Source organism: Oculina patagonica, unplaced genomic scaffold, assembly GCF_052425735.1.
Source record: "Oculina patagonica isolate OP01 unplaced genomic scaffold, crgOcupat unplaced14, whole genome shotgun sequence".
Classification (NCBI taxonomy): Eukaryota; Metazoa; Cnidaria; class Anthozoa; order Scleractinia; family Oculinidae; genus Oculina; species Oculina patagonica.
The window spans coordinates 80,902-95,414 of record NW_027557409.1 but is presented as its reverse complement, the minus strand read 5'-3'; the positions used below and the strand labels follow the sequence as shown (position 1 = coordinate 95,414).

Here is a 14,513-nt window from a genome sequence, read left to right as displayed (position 1 = left end):
AACAAACAAGCACTTGACCATTTGTTAAGAAACAGATTTAACAAATACTTGTTTCTGGTCTGAAGCTTTACTAAGAATTTGGCCATTCAGATCCACAGAAGTATATAATTATGTCAAAAGAAAAGTTCTCCCCTCTTACCCAACATAACTGGGTCAAATTATTGTTGCTTGAAGCTCGCACGGGCAGGCAGGCTGTGGGCGGGCCCCCTGCACCCCACACCCCACCGGCTTCAGTTGTTAATATATGGCTAGCTAGCATGCAGAACAAACAAACAAACCAACAAACAAGCACTTGACCATTTGTTAAGAAACAGATTTAACAAATACTTGTTTCTGGTCTGAAGCTTTACTAAGAATTTGGCCATTCAGATCCACAGAAGTATATAATTATGTCAAAAGAAAAGTTCTCCCCTCTTCCGTGCACACATCCGTGTGGTGGTCCGCCCCCCCTCACTCCGGACCCAACATAACTGGGTCAAATTATTGTTGCTTGAAGCTCGCACGGGCAGGCAGGCTGTGGGCGGGCCCCCTGCACCCCACACCCCACCGGCTTCAGTTGTTAATATATGGCTAGCTAGCATGCAGAACAAACAAACAAACGAACAAATGGCTAGCTAGCATGCAGAACAAACAAACAAACGAAAAAACAAGCACTTGACCATTTGTTAAGAAACAGATTTAACAAATACTTGTTTCTGGTCTGAAGCTTTACTAAGAATTTGGCCATTCAGATCCACAGAAGTATATAATTATGTCAAAAGAAAAGTTCTCCCCTCTGACCCAACATAACTGGGTCAAATTATTGTTGCTTGAAGCTCGCACGGGCAGGCAGGCTGTGGGCGGGCCCCCTGCACCCCACACCCCACCGGCTTCAGTTGTTAATATATGGCTAGCTAGCATGCAGAACAAACAAACAAACCAACAAACAAGCACTTGACCATTTGTTAAGAAACAGATTTAACAAATACTTGTTTCTGGTCTGAAGCTTTACTAAGAATTTGGCCATTCAGATCCACAGAAGTATATAATTATGTCAAAAGAAAAGTTCTCCCCTCTGACCCAACATAACTGGGTCAAATTATTGTTGCTTGAAGCTCGCACGGGCAGGCAGGCTGTGGGCGGGCCCCCTGCACCCCACACCCCACCGGCTTCAGTTGTTAATATATGGCTAGCTAGCATGCAGAACAAACAAACAAACCAACAAACAAGCACTTGACCATTTGTTAAGAAACAGATTTAACAAATACTTGTTTCTGGTCTGAAGCTTTACTAAGAATTTGGCCATTCAGATCCACAGAAGTATATAATTATGTCAAAAGAAAAGTTCTCCCCTCTTACCCAACATAACTGGGTCAAATTATTGTTGCTTGAAGCTCGCACGGGCAGGCAGGCTGTGGGCGGGCCCCCTGCACCCCACACCCCACCGGCTTCAGTTGTTAATATATGGCTAGCTAGCATGCAGAACAAACAAACAAACCAACAAACAAGCACTTGACCATTTGTTAAGAAACAGATTTAACAAATACTTGTTTCTGGTCTGAAGCTTTACTAAGAATTTGGCCATTCAGATCCACAGAAGTATATAATTATGTCAAAAGAAAAGTTCTCCCCTCTTACCCAACATAACTGGGTCAAATTATTGTTGCTTGAAGCTCGCACGGGCAGGCAGGCTGTGGGCGGGCCCCCTGCACCCCACACCCCACCGGCTTCAGTTGTTAATATATGGCTAGCTAGCATGCAGAACAAACAAACAAACCAACAAACAAGCACTTGACCATTTGTTAAGAAACAGATTTAACAAATACTTGTTTCTGGTCTGAAGCTTTACTAAGAATTTGGCCATTCAGATCCACAGAAGTATATAATTATGTCAAAAGAAAAGTTCTCCCCTCTTACCCAACATAACTGGGTCAAATTATTGTTGCTTGAAGCTCGCACGGGCAGGCAGGCTGTGGGCGGGCCCCCTGCACCCCACACCCCACCGGCTTCAGTTGTTAATATATGGCTAGCTAGCATGCAGAACAAACAAACAAACCAACAAACAAGCACTTGACCATTTGTTAAGAAACAGATTTAACAAATACTTGTTTCTGGTCTGAAGCTTTACTAAGAATTTGGCCATTCAGATCCACAGAAGTATATAATTATGTCAAAAGAAAAGTTCTCCCCTCTTCCGTGCACACATTGCTCTATGGTGTGATGTGGAGAATTTGCTCTGCCATCAGAGTAGTCTAAATTGAACTTTACTGCATGATAAACACAAGACAGGGTTACCAACTTACTGGATTGTACCTCACTGACGAGCGGACTTGCACAACTGCGTCAATCTAACGGCCGGTCAGCAATCAGCCTCCTGCGGTACCATTCTACGAGGAACAAAGATACCACTCAGTTGCTTCAATTTCATGACTAGTGCATGCAGGAAACAAAATATTCCAACTGCTCATTGTATGACATACCATTCCAAGCAAAGGTAGAGACCCTAGTGTTTCATGTAATTTGCCTGACCCAACATAACTGGGTCAAATTATTGTTGCTTGAAGCTCGCACGGGCAGGAAGGCTGTGGGCGGGCCCCCTGCACCCCACACCCCACCGGCTTCAGTTGTTAATATATGGCTAGCTAGCATGCAGAACAAACAAACAAACCAACAAACAAGCACTTGACCATTTGTTAAGAAACAGATTTAACAAATACTTGTTTCTGGTCTGAAGCTTTACTAAGAATTTGGCCATTCAGATCCACAGAAGTATATAATTATGTCAAAAGAAAAGTTCTCCCCTCTGACCCAACATAACTGGGTCAAATTATTGTTGCTTGAAGCTCGCACGGGCAGGCAGGCTGTGGGCGGGCCCCCTGCACCCCACACCCCACCGGCTTCAGTTGTTAATATATGGCTAGCTAGCATGCAGAACAAACAAACAAACCAACAAACAAGCACTTGACCATTTGTTAAGAAACAGATTTAACAAATACTTGTTTCTGGTCTGAAGCTTTACTAAGAATTTGGCCATTCAGATCCACAGAAGTATATAATTATGTCAAAAGAAAAGTTCTCCCCTCTTACCCAACATAACTGGGTCAAATTATTGTTGCTTGAAGCTCGCACGGGCAGGCAGGCTGTGGGCGGGCCCCCTGCACCCCACACCCCACCGGCTTCAGTTGTTAATATATGGCTAGCTAGCATGCAGAACAAACAAACAAACCAACAAACAAGCACTTGACCATTTGTTAAGAAACAGATTTAACAAATACTTGTTTCTGGTCTGAAGCTTTACTAAGAATTTGGCCATTCAGATCCACAGAAGTATATAATTATGTCAAAAGAAAAGTTCTCCCCTCTTCATACCACCCAACATAACTGGGTCAAATTATTGTTGCTTGAAGCTCGCACGGGCAGGCAGGCTGTGGGCGGGCCCCCTGCACCCCACACCCCACCGGCTTCAGTTGTTAATATATGGCTAGCTAGCATGCAGAACAAACAAACAAACCAACAAACAAGCACTTGACCATTTGTTAAGAAACAGATTTAACAAATACTTGTTTCTGGTCTGAAGCTTTACTAAGAATTTGGCCATTCAGATCCACAGAAGTATATAATTATGTCAAAAGAAAAGTTCTCCCCTCTTACCCAACATAACTGGGTCAAATTATTGTTGCTTGAAGCTCGCACGGGCAGGAAGGCTGTGGGCGGGCCCCCTGCACCCCACACCCCACCGGCTTCAGTTGTTAATATATGGCTAGCTAGCATGCAGAACAAACAAACAAACGAACAAACAAGCACTTGACCATTTGTTAAGAAACAGATTTAACAAATACTTGTTTCTGGTCTGAAGCTTTACTAAGAATTTGGCCATTCAGATCCACAGAAGTATATAATTATGTCAAAAGAAAAGTTCTCCCCTCTTCCGTGCACACATTGCTCTATGGTGTGATGTGGAGAATTTGCTCTGCCATCAGAGTAGTCTAAATTGAACTTTACTGCATGATAAACACAAGACAGGGTTACCAACTTACTGGATTGTACCTCACTGACGAGCGGACTTGCACAACTGCGTCAATCTAACGGCCGGTCAGCAATCAGCCTCCTGCGGTACCATTCTACGAGGAACAAAGATACCACTCAGTTGCTTCAATTTCATGACTAGTGCATGCAGGAAACAAAATATTCCAACTGCTCATTGTATGACATACCATTCCAAGCAAAGGTAGAGACCCTAGTGTTTCATGTAATTTGCCTGACCCAACATAACTGGGTCAAATTATTGTTGCTTGAAGCTCGCACGGGCAGGAAGGCTGTGGGCGGGCCCCCTGCACCCCACACCCCACCGGCTTCAGTTGTTAATATATGGCTAGCTAGCATGCAGAACAAACAAACAAACGAACAAACAAGCACTTGACCATTTGTTAAGAAACAGATTTAACAAATACTTGTTTCTGGTCTGAAGCTTTACTAAGAATTTGGCCATTCAGATCCACAGAAGTATATAATTATGTCAAAAGAAAAGTTCTCCCCTCTTCCGTGCACACATTGCTCTATGGTGTGATGTGGAGAATTTGCTCTGCCATCAGAGTAGTCTAAATTGAACTTTACTGCATGATAAACACAAGACAGGGTTACCAACTTACTGGATTGTACCTCACTGACGAGCGGACTTGCACAACTGCGTCAATCTAACGGCCGGTCAGCAATCAGCCTCCTGCGGTACCATTCTACGAGGAACAAAGATACCACTCAGTTGCTTCAATTTCATGACTAGTGCATGCAGGAAACAAAATATTCCAACTGCTCATTGTATGACATACCATTCCAAGCAAAGGTAGAGACCCTAGTGTTTCATGTAATTTGCCTGACCCAACATAACTGGGTCAAATTATTGTTGCTTGAAGCTCGCACGGGCAGGAAGGCTGTGGGCGGGCCCCCTGCACCCCACACCCCACCGGCTTCAGTTGTTAATATATGGCTAGCTAGCATGCAGAACAAACAAACAAACCAACAAACAAGCACTTGACCATTTGTTAAGAAACAGATTTAACAAATACTTGTTTCTGGTCTGAAGCTTTACTAAGAATTTGGCCATTCAGATCCACAGAAGTATATAATTATGTCAAAAGAAAAGTTCTCCCCTCTGACCCAACATAACTGGGTCAAATTATTGTTGCTTGAAGCTCGCACGGGCAGGCAGGCTGTGGGCGGGCCCCCTGCACCCCACACCCCACCGGCTTCAGTTGTTAATATATGGCTAGCTAGCATGCAGAACAAACAAACAAACCAACAAACAAGCACTTGACCATTTGTTAAGAAACAGATTTAACAAATACTTGTTTCTGGTCTGAAGCTTTACTAAGAATTTGGCCATTCAGATCCACAGAAGTATATAATTATGTCAAAAGAAAAGTTCTCCCCTCTCCTTACCCAACATAACTGGGTCAAATTATTGTTGCTTGAAGCTCGCACGGGCAGGCAGGCTGTGGGCGGGCCCCCTGCACCCCACACCCCACCGGCTTCAGTTGTTAATATATGGCTAGCTAGCATGCAGAACAAACAAACAAACCAACAAACAAGCACTTGACCATTTGTTAAGAAACAGATTTAACAAATACTTGTTTCTGGTCTGAAGCTTTACTAAGAATTTGGCCATTCAGATCCACAGAAGTATATAATTATGTCAAAAGAAAAGTTCTCCCCTCTTACCCAACATAACTGGGTCAAATTATTGTTGCTTGAAGCTCGCACGGGCAGGCAGGCTGTGGGCGGGTCCCCTGCACCCCACACCCCACCGGCTTCAGTTGTTAATATATGGCTAGCTAGCATGCAGAACAAACAAACAAACCAACAAACAAGCACTTGACCATTTGTTAAGAAACAGATTTAACAAATACTTGTTTCTGGTCTGAAGCTTTACTAAGAATTTGGCCATTCAGATCCACAGAAGTATATAATTATGTCAAAAGAAAAGTTCTCCCCTCTTCCGTGCACACATTGCTCTATGGTGTGATGTGGAGAATTTGCTCTGCCATCAGAGTAGTCTAAATTGAACTTTACTGCATGATAAACACAAGACAGGGTTACCAACTTACTGGATTGTACCTCACTGACGAGCGGACTTGCACAACTGCGTCAATCTAACGGCCGGTCAGCAATCAGCCTCCTGCGGTACCATTCTACGAGGAACAAAGATACCACTCAGTTGCTTTAATTTCATGACTAGTGCATGCAGGAAACAAAATATTCCAACTGCTCATTGTATGACATACCATTCCAAGCAAAGGTAGAGACCCTAGTGTTTCATGTAATTTGCCTGACCCAACATAACTGGGTCAAATTGTTCACTTTCAACCAAGTTTGCTAAAATTAAGTTTTATTATTTTGCAAAATCGAAATCAAAGAGAGATGCTTTTAAAATACTTCTTACCGACAAAATACGGCGTAGGCGATTAAGAAATTCGTGCCACAGCGCTCGTCCATGACAGCTTGAGACGCCAGGCTACAAACAAACTGCTCATAATGTACCAGTGGAATAAAATGTGTCGACAAACGAGGTCAACTTGGAAGGAAAGCAAGCCGCCATTTTGACTACACCTTTCATAAATAATATGTCAAAAGAAAAGTTCTCCCCTCTTCTGTGCACATATTGCTCTATGGTGTGATAAAAAGCCTTTCTCAGGGTTAAAACATATTCCACGTAAGGCACAGAGAAATCTCCCCTATCACTTACCAGAACTGGTACGTCATGTAGTTAAATTATTTGTGCCACAGCGTTCGTCCATGATAGTTCTATACGCCAGGTTGCAAAAAGGTTGCTTTAGAGTTCCCTGTGGTATTCAGACCATGAATTATTTGGTTCAAATGAAAATACAGCCTGGATTTCATACATGGTGATCTCGTGGTTGCGGGAAATGTTCTCGAAGTCGCAGGGCATTTGTTTTCTAGCGCTCATTACAACTGAGAAATAACTTACTCTTACCTGGTTTTCACATACTTCCAAGACGGCGGTCACTGGGATTTATTATATGCGGTGACGTCATTATCATAACAGATCAATAGAACTCTGAGTGTATAGCATACACTCAGAGTGGTATTAATTATTGAGAAGTCGTTAGCGCCCAGTACATAGAAGTTAGAAAGCCGCGGACTGGGGACGAGTGAAAGATTTCAAATCAGTTACCGACCGTAAGATTTGAAAAACCCTTTGCAGAGAGCAGTACAAATCGAGCTTGAGTTAGTGTTCCACTGAAAAATGGCATTCCTTCACATCAACGCTTTATCACATTGTAACTTCAATTTGCAGGTACGGGTAAAGAAAAAATGGGCACGCCAAAATGAGTCGTGGAAAAGCAACACTTTATTCTCCAGAAAACGAAACAATACATTTTTTAATGTGTTAAGGCTAACTTTTCTACAACTGTCGTATTCATTAAAAGTTTATCGCTCGAATCTGGGATAACAAAATCGCAGAGTAAAAGCTACACTTTGGCCTTGTTGCAATTTCCTCCGGAAGTACAAAACAAACCCGCCCGCCCGAAGGGGTTTATTTACTAAATACTTATTTACTAAATATTAATTACTTCACATGTGAAAATATAGGAAATGTAGAATTTTATTTCTAAGGTCTGTTGGCTCAAATTCTCTAAACATGTATACATAACAATAATGAACTCGAACTAACCAATCAGCGCGACGCAATTCCTTGAACATTCTATAACAGAAAGTTATACAGGTCTGATTCCGATCGTTGCAAAGTCCAGGGGCCCGTTTCTCGAAGGTCCCGAAAAACCATAGTAAAATCTCGAAGTTGATGTGTTTAATATGAAAGGAAATTCCCTTCATACAAAGTTTCAGGCCCATACACTTTTCTGTTATTAAGATTCAGATGTGAGGTAGCAAACTGACTCTCGTTTAACCCTCATACCTAATAAACCCTCATTCGATGGTAAGTAAGTAAGTAAGTAACGTCTTTATTTATAGTGAGTAGCACTTAATAGCTATAAAGCTAACAAACTCGTGGCCCTCCTATTTACAAGTAATAAAAAAATCTAAGATATACAATAAAAAACCTACGATATACAATAATATGTAAGAAACGAATTATCAATTTAAAAAAATACTTATTAAAAACTAATTAAAAAAATCTGTATTCGAAATAACATCTTAAATTAAAAAAAATGGTACCACAGATAATATTCGCTGACGATTTAATCCTTTTCAGAAGCTTCAAATACTACCGTGTCTAAACAAAGGTAATCTATTTATTTCTTATTGATCTCGAGACTCATAGTGTCAATTTATACATGATCCACATCTGAAGCCGCGTCCAGGGCTTTCGTTACTTCTAAAGGGTCTCGCGCAATATACGTGACATCATTCATTACTGCAAATTCATGTTAATTGCCGTTGACTCTAGAGAGAAAATCACGGTGATAAGCTCAAAGAAATTCATTGTTTCTCTCATGTAAAAATTCGTCATTTTGCCTTATTAATGTTTAGGCATTTTGCGCATGCATTCAGACAGTTTTTCCTCTATATAGTGCAAGTCCCTTAAGGGTAACAAAAGCCGCGTCCAGACAGGAGCAAACTCGAAACAAGTGTTATGTCACAATTTTTGCTCGTGTCTGGTGTACACGACGCGGTAAATTTTTTGTTGCTAAAAGCTCGTTCCCATATATGTGTCTACGACATTGCAAAATATCAGTGAAATCGTTCCGCGCGTTAGTTATCAGAGAAATAAAAAGCCTTGACCGTGCTTAGGTCTCTCATCTCTACTTTTTATTCGAGTGTTCCGGCTTACGTCTTTGTAACAGAACAAAGCACAGTCAAGGCTTTTTTTGTGTGTGTTATTAAAGATAAAAGATCTACTTACAATATTTGTTTTACTTAGTGAATGTATATTAATTCGCTCGTTGTGTTCTATTCATTTTCACTCAGATTTATCAAGATGTCCAGTCACTTGCGGAATCCACCGATGTACACTCATTACAAACATTACTTGATCCTGGGGAAGCTTCTAAGAACCATCTTAACGTTAGAACATACAAAGATGCAATTTCCGAGTTATTTCGCGGGGGAAACGATCGGTTAACGGTTATCGCGTTCGATAAAGCCAGCGAAAATCCGTGCGGCATCGCAATGTTCAAGAAGATGTGCTACGACTCTTCCCAAATTGAACCCCTTCCTTTGCTAGAAATTGATAGAGATTTATTCAACACCACCCGAAAAACGATATGGGAACTAAGTTACTGTATCCGTCACGTTGAACAGAAAGCAAAATGCCTGGGAGACATGTGTGTAGCAGCAGGTCTAGAAGCACTACATGAACAAAATTTAAACGAACGACGCCAATCTACGATGTACGTGTGGCTTCTTTTAGCAGGTAACAATTTGATAGCAGTCGCTTTGAAATAATGTACCTTTTTTTTAAAAACAATGTATAATGAAAAAGTTATTATATTCGGTTATAGTGATATCCGGAATAATCACGGTCGAGGAAAGTGAAGGCTTCGGCTGATAACACTTATCTCGACCTTGATTATGCCGGATATCACAAAAGCCTTATGCAATAATTGTTTTAAATTTCACATCGATCCGAGCTCGGATAGTCTGCTAAACGCCCAATAAAAAATGATAGGCATGGTTATAAAAACTGGAAACAAAACTTAAATTGTGAAAAAAAAATGGACAAAAAAAATTAAATAGTGCACGCTGATAAAAGGCGAAAATCACGTCCCAAATATATGTCACTCTCGCGCGGTTTTTCATGTATATTTCCATCGGCAATGTTAGAAAACGATTGGTTCACGCTTTAAGGTCATTGCCCTGTATTGTATTGCGCATCCTTACTGCGCAGAATTTTACCCGTAATTAGGGCGCACATAAACAAAATGGCGGCTTTTTTCAATGCAACTTAGACCGCAAGAGAAATAAATCGTCGCTTTCTCGTGAACGAGTATGGTGACCTATCAATTTTTTCACGTATTTTGGGTGCAACGATCAAATTCTTTCTATAAAATGAATACAGATCAATTTCTATGTTTAAAAAAAAGATTATCACCAGAAACGTGCACTTTGCCAGTACTCGCAAAGGAATTATTAAGGAATTATGTGGTATATACAAGGTCTTCCTGTTCCTAAACGAATGTGGTGACCCCCCTTTTTTATTTCAAAATTTAAGTTCCCTTGAGGTAACCAACACGTAGGCAAAGTTTGGTTGAAAATCTATGTTCAGTTCAACCTTTCTCGAAATAGCTGTAAACAATTAGCGCGAAGGCCCGCTTTACACAGGCGAGTTTTGATGCGTTTTTTGTCTTGCTTTCCAATGCAACTTCTGTCGCGCTCGAGCTCGCAATGAAAATCGCACGAAAATCGCAACTGTAATAAACTAGCGGCGATTTTGTCGCCCCGGTATCGCACAAGTTTCAAACATGTTTAAAAATCGCGGCAACAAAATCCAGTTTACACGTGCGACTTTTATTGCGAGTTCAGACGCGACAAAAAGTTGTATCGCAATAAAAATCGCCTGTGTAAACGGGCCTAAGCTTAGGCATACAAATTTGGCTGCACGGCTCAACAAGCTAGCTATATTATGACGGTTAATTTTTTTCCCTAAATTTCAGGTGGTTTCGACAACACAGCGGCACTTGGCCTTTATATAACTTATGGATTCAAAGTCGTCGGAATGTATCGTGGCGACGTTTTGATGGTTAACAAAGATTTAGATAAAACAACGATCAATCGCGCTGTTCGTGTCGTGAAACAAAGGACAGAAGCAGTGTATTTGTTGCCAGTGCTAAAGGAGAGAGATCTTCGATTAGGTCCAGCTGCCGCTAACGACAGCGCACAAAGTGCTCCGCCGAATCCAGCCTCTCAAACGAGTACGACACAACCCTCTAGTACCACCTCCGAAATCGATGAGCTGTCACAGGTATTTTTTTTTCTCATAATGTGCGCGTAAATAGGGCTAGATAGGTAGTTAACTGCCTTTTCTTTTTTTTCTTTGTGGGCTCCAAACTCCAAACTGGCAGAGCAAAATCCTTTTCCGTCACTAGCTACTTAATTATCTGAACACCGCTATTATCTAACACTGATGCCTTCTCGAAACTCGTAGCTGGCCTTTTTGGTACCTAAAACGACATTTTTCTCTCTCCGAATACAGCAGGCATTGTTTTCCCCATGTTACGAAAGTTTGAGCTAAAGAAATCTCCAGTTTTTTTTTATCACACTTTAATCCGAATATCGTAGGCAATGATAGGTCTTCCGAACAGATATTTACCGAAACGGTCTGTTGGGTGCCCCTGACATGATCACGAATAAGCCAATTAGAATCGTCTTTAGCGCAAGAGAAACTGCGGATGTATAACAAGTTCATCTGTAACGACTGTAGATTGCAAGTAAATGAAACTTCGTGTCGTGCCTGATAAAACGTACACTTTTGCTTCTTTCCTTGTTCTCCCTGTAAACCGGGTACGACTGTGCATGTAATTGACACCGTCGTTAACAAATAGTAAACGTCATAGCGTACACTATTCAGTTATGGATGTACGCGGAAGGTTACTAAACACGTAAGAAGCGTAAGGGTTGCACTTGGCGGTAGCCGAGTGCGACTCTAAATGCTCTCTTGTTGTTTTGTTTGCAGGGAATAGAAGCAACACAAGATGACGAAGACCAAGATGACCGCGATGGTGGCGATGATGACGACAGCGCTTCGAAGGGTACACCTCGGGAAAACTCTGGTCGTAGGAGGGGGTCACAAACCACAGCTGATGACGACATGCCAAGTTCCAGGCAAAGAGTCACAGGCTGTCGCACGCTCGCGGAATTCGAGGCCTATATTTCCAATTTGGAGTTCTACACATACATCGAGTCCATTCAGTGCGAATCCACCCTATCAATTCAACCGTCGATGTCGGGAACCACCGAAGCCATAATGATTGAAAATGTGTCGACAATGATCAAGCATCTGGGCAAATTGGAAACATATCATGTTTTCTTGCAAAATTTAGAAATTGCCAAGCAAATTGATGAAATAGGCCGCTCGCGAAATATGCATTCCCTGAATGTCGCCTGGGAACTTGTCAGCCAAAAACGTATCAATTATAGCTACTCCTACCTAAAAGAGATCCTGGCCCTTTCTTGGGCCATTTTTCGTTTTCCTGTTTTGAAACAGGTGAAGTTAACTTGGTCCAAAGCGTTGCGCGTCATTCCCGAGATCGCGTCGCATTTTGACAAGAAAATCATCAGCAATGAAGTTCTTCCAAGGAATGTCACAACAGCTCAAAATAGCCGTTTTGAGTCTTATCTGCGATTATCGTTGGAGTTCCCGCATTCAAGGTTGGGTGACGGCGATGGCTTGTGTAGCTTGAAAGTAAGCAAGGTTCACGACGTCTTCCTAGCCGATCGATCGTGTGAAGACGAATCAATAAAGCAAGCCCTGGTCAGTCAATATCCTGTCGAACTTCGAAACGTTAACAGCATTCCAGTAAACCGTGTAGAGAAAAGAAGCCGCCTCGTTGGTTTCGATACTCAGGAAGCGCCGCGCGAAAGGGGAAGGAGGGACTGCGAAGTGGACCAGCGCTATTGGCAAAACGGACGTGATTTCTTGGAAGCTCAACTTCTTGCATTGAGGGGTACAATCTCGATTGACGACGCAAATATCCTCGTTGACTGCTACGGAGTCGATCTGTACGATCGGTTATTAGTAGACATTCGTTCGGTGTACGATACGCAAAACTCACAGCCGAATCCACAGCCTGCCCTAAGAAGATTTGAAATAGCGCACCGTGCATTGTCTTCAGGCTACTCAGTTCCCACTCCTCACTATTTCTATAGTGAAAGGTTGGCGGAATCGTTTCAGTCAGCTGTCAGGGATAGGCAAGGTGCTTTTGGTGAAGACGTTCCATTTACTAATCCGCGCGAATGTCGATTGGCACGATTCGACCTCGAGAAGAAAACACCCCGTACCAGAAGAAACTTATACATGGAGTAAGAAGCTTGAACGTCCACAGTGCTGTTGGTTTAGCCGGCCTGTCGAATAGGGGACGTGTGTACATAAATCTACAAATATTGGTCTGCCCATTATTTTGAACTGTTGTGTTGTTTGCCTGGATCCACTGGTGGCCAGATTAAAGCGGGATTTCCGTCCCTACATCAAACCGATTACCAGGGCACACTGGACTCTGTCGTAGCTCTAGGAGCAGGTAGGTAGAGACGGTATAAGGACTGAGTTAGCACATGGCAAGGCAAAAACTACCCAATAATATCACTATGCCTGTCTAGGGCTGGATCCGCTTCCGGCTGGCATGGCACCTGCAGCAATTAGCCTGCAGGGCAACAGAAATTGTACAGAAATTATACATTTAGTAGTAAACACATTACCCGGCATTTCAACTCTGTCCAACAGCAAAAACACAGCCAAATTAAAGAAACGAACCAACCAAAAGACTAATTAAATGCTGCCTCACACATGCATGCAGCTTAATTGCAGGATTATATACTCAAAAACACAGAAAACTAAAACAGCAAGTTACAAACAGACAGACAACAACACTAAGAGGCTCAAATGGTTTTGAAAGAAGAAGTTATAGCAGTACTCCTGTAAAGTTCTACAAAGCTACGGCTGACCATTGCTCTGTATATTACAGTCAATTTATGTTCGTTTTCGTAAACACTAAGCTAGCTGGTTGAATACAACTTTCAAATGTGAGCTTGCACTTTTAATTCCAAAAAAATTATATCTCCACAGTGCTGTTGGTTTAGCCGGCCTGACGAATAGGGGACGTGTGTACATAAATCTACAAAAATTGGTCTGCCCATTATTTTGAACTGTTGTGTTGTTTGCCTGGATCCACTGGTGGCCAGATTAAAGCGGGATTTCCGTCCCTACATCAAACCGATTACCAGGGCACCCTGGACTCTGTTGTCGCTCTAGGAACAGGTAGGTACGGAGGGTATAAGGCAACTTAAACTACCCAATAATATCGCTTAATACCTGTCTAGGGCTGGATCCGCTCCCGGCTGGCATGGCACCTTCAGCAATTTATTAGCCTGCAGGGCAATGAACAGAAATTGTACATTTAGTAGTGAACACATTACCCGGCATTTCAACTCTGTCCAACAGCAAAAACACAGCCAAATTAAAGAAACGAACCAACCAAAAGACTAATTAAATGCTGCCTCACACATGCATGCAGCTTTATTGCAGGATTATATACTCAAAAACACAGAAAACTAAAACAGCAAGTTACAAACAGACAGACAACAACACTAAGAGGCTCAAATGGTTTTGAAAGAAGAAGTTATAGCAGTACTCCTGTAAAGTTCTACAAAGCTACGGCTGACCATTGCTCTGTATATTACAGTCAATTTATGTTCGTTTTCGTAAACACTAAGCTAGCTGGTTGAATACAAGTTTCAAATGTAAGCTTGTACTTTCCAAAAATTATATCTCCACAGTGCTGTTGGTTTAGCCGGCCTGACGAATAGGGGACGTGTGTACATAAATCTACAAATATTGGTCTGCC

General features: G+C 42.0%; 1 long non-coding RNA gene across 5 annotated transcripts in view; it reads right to left on the bottom strand.

The window, feature by feature from the left end:
• Positions 1 to 4,020: 4,020 nt before the first annotated feature.
• LOC144639849 (uncharacterized) overlaps positions 4,021 to 14,513 on the bottom strand; it is a 28,352-nt gene continuing 17,859 nt past the window's right edge. For all 5 annotated transcript variants that reach the window (XR_013568225.1, XR_013568226.1, XR_013568227.1 and 2 more), the window contains 4 exons: positions 13,982 to 14,037; positions 6,081 to 6,164; positions 4,629 to 4,712; positions 4,021 to 4,100 (listed from right to left, as the gene is read on the bottom strand). This is a non-coding gene — a long non-coding RNA (uncharacterized LOC144639849). The remainder of the gene's footprint in view (positions 4,101 to 4,628; positions 4,713 to 6,080; positions 6,165 to 13,981; positions 14,038 to 14,513) is intronic.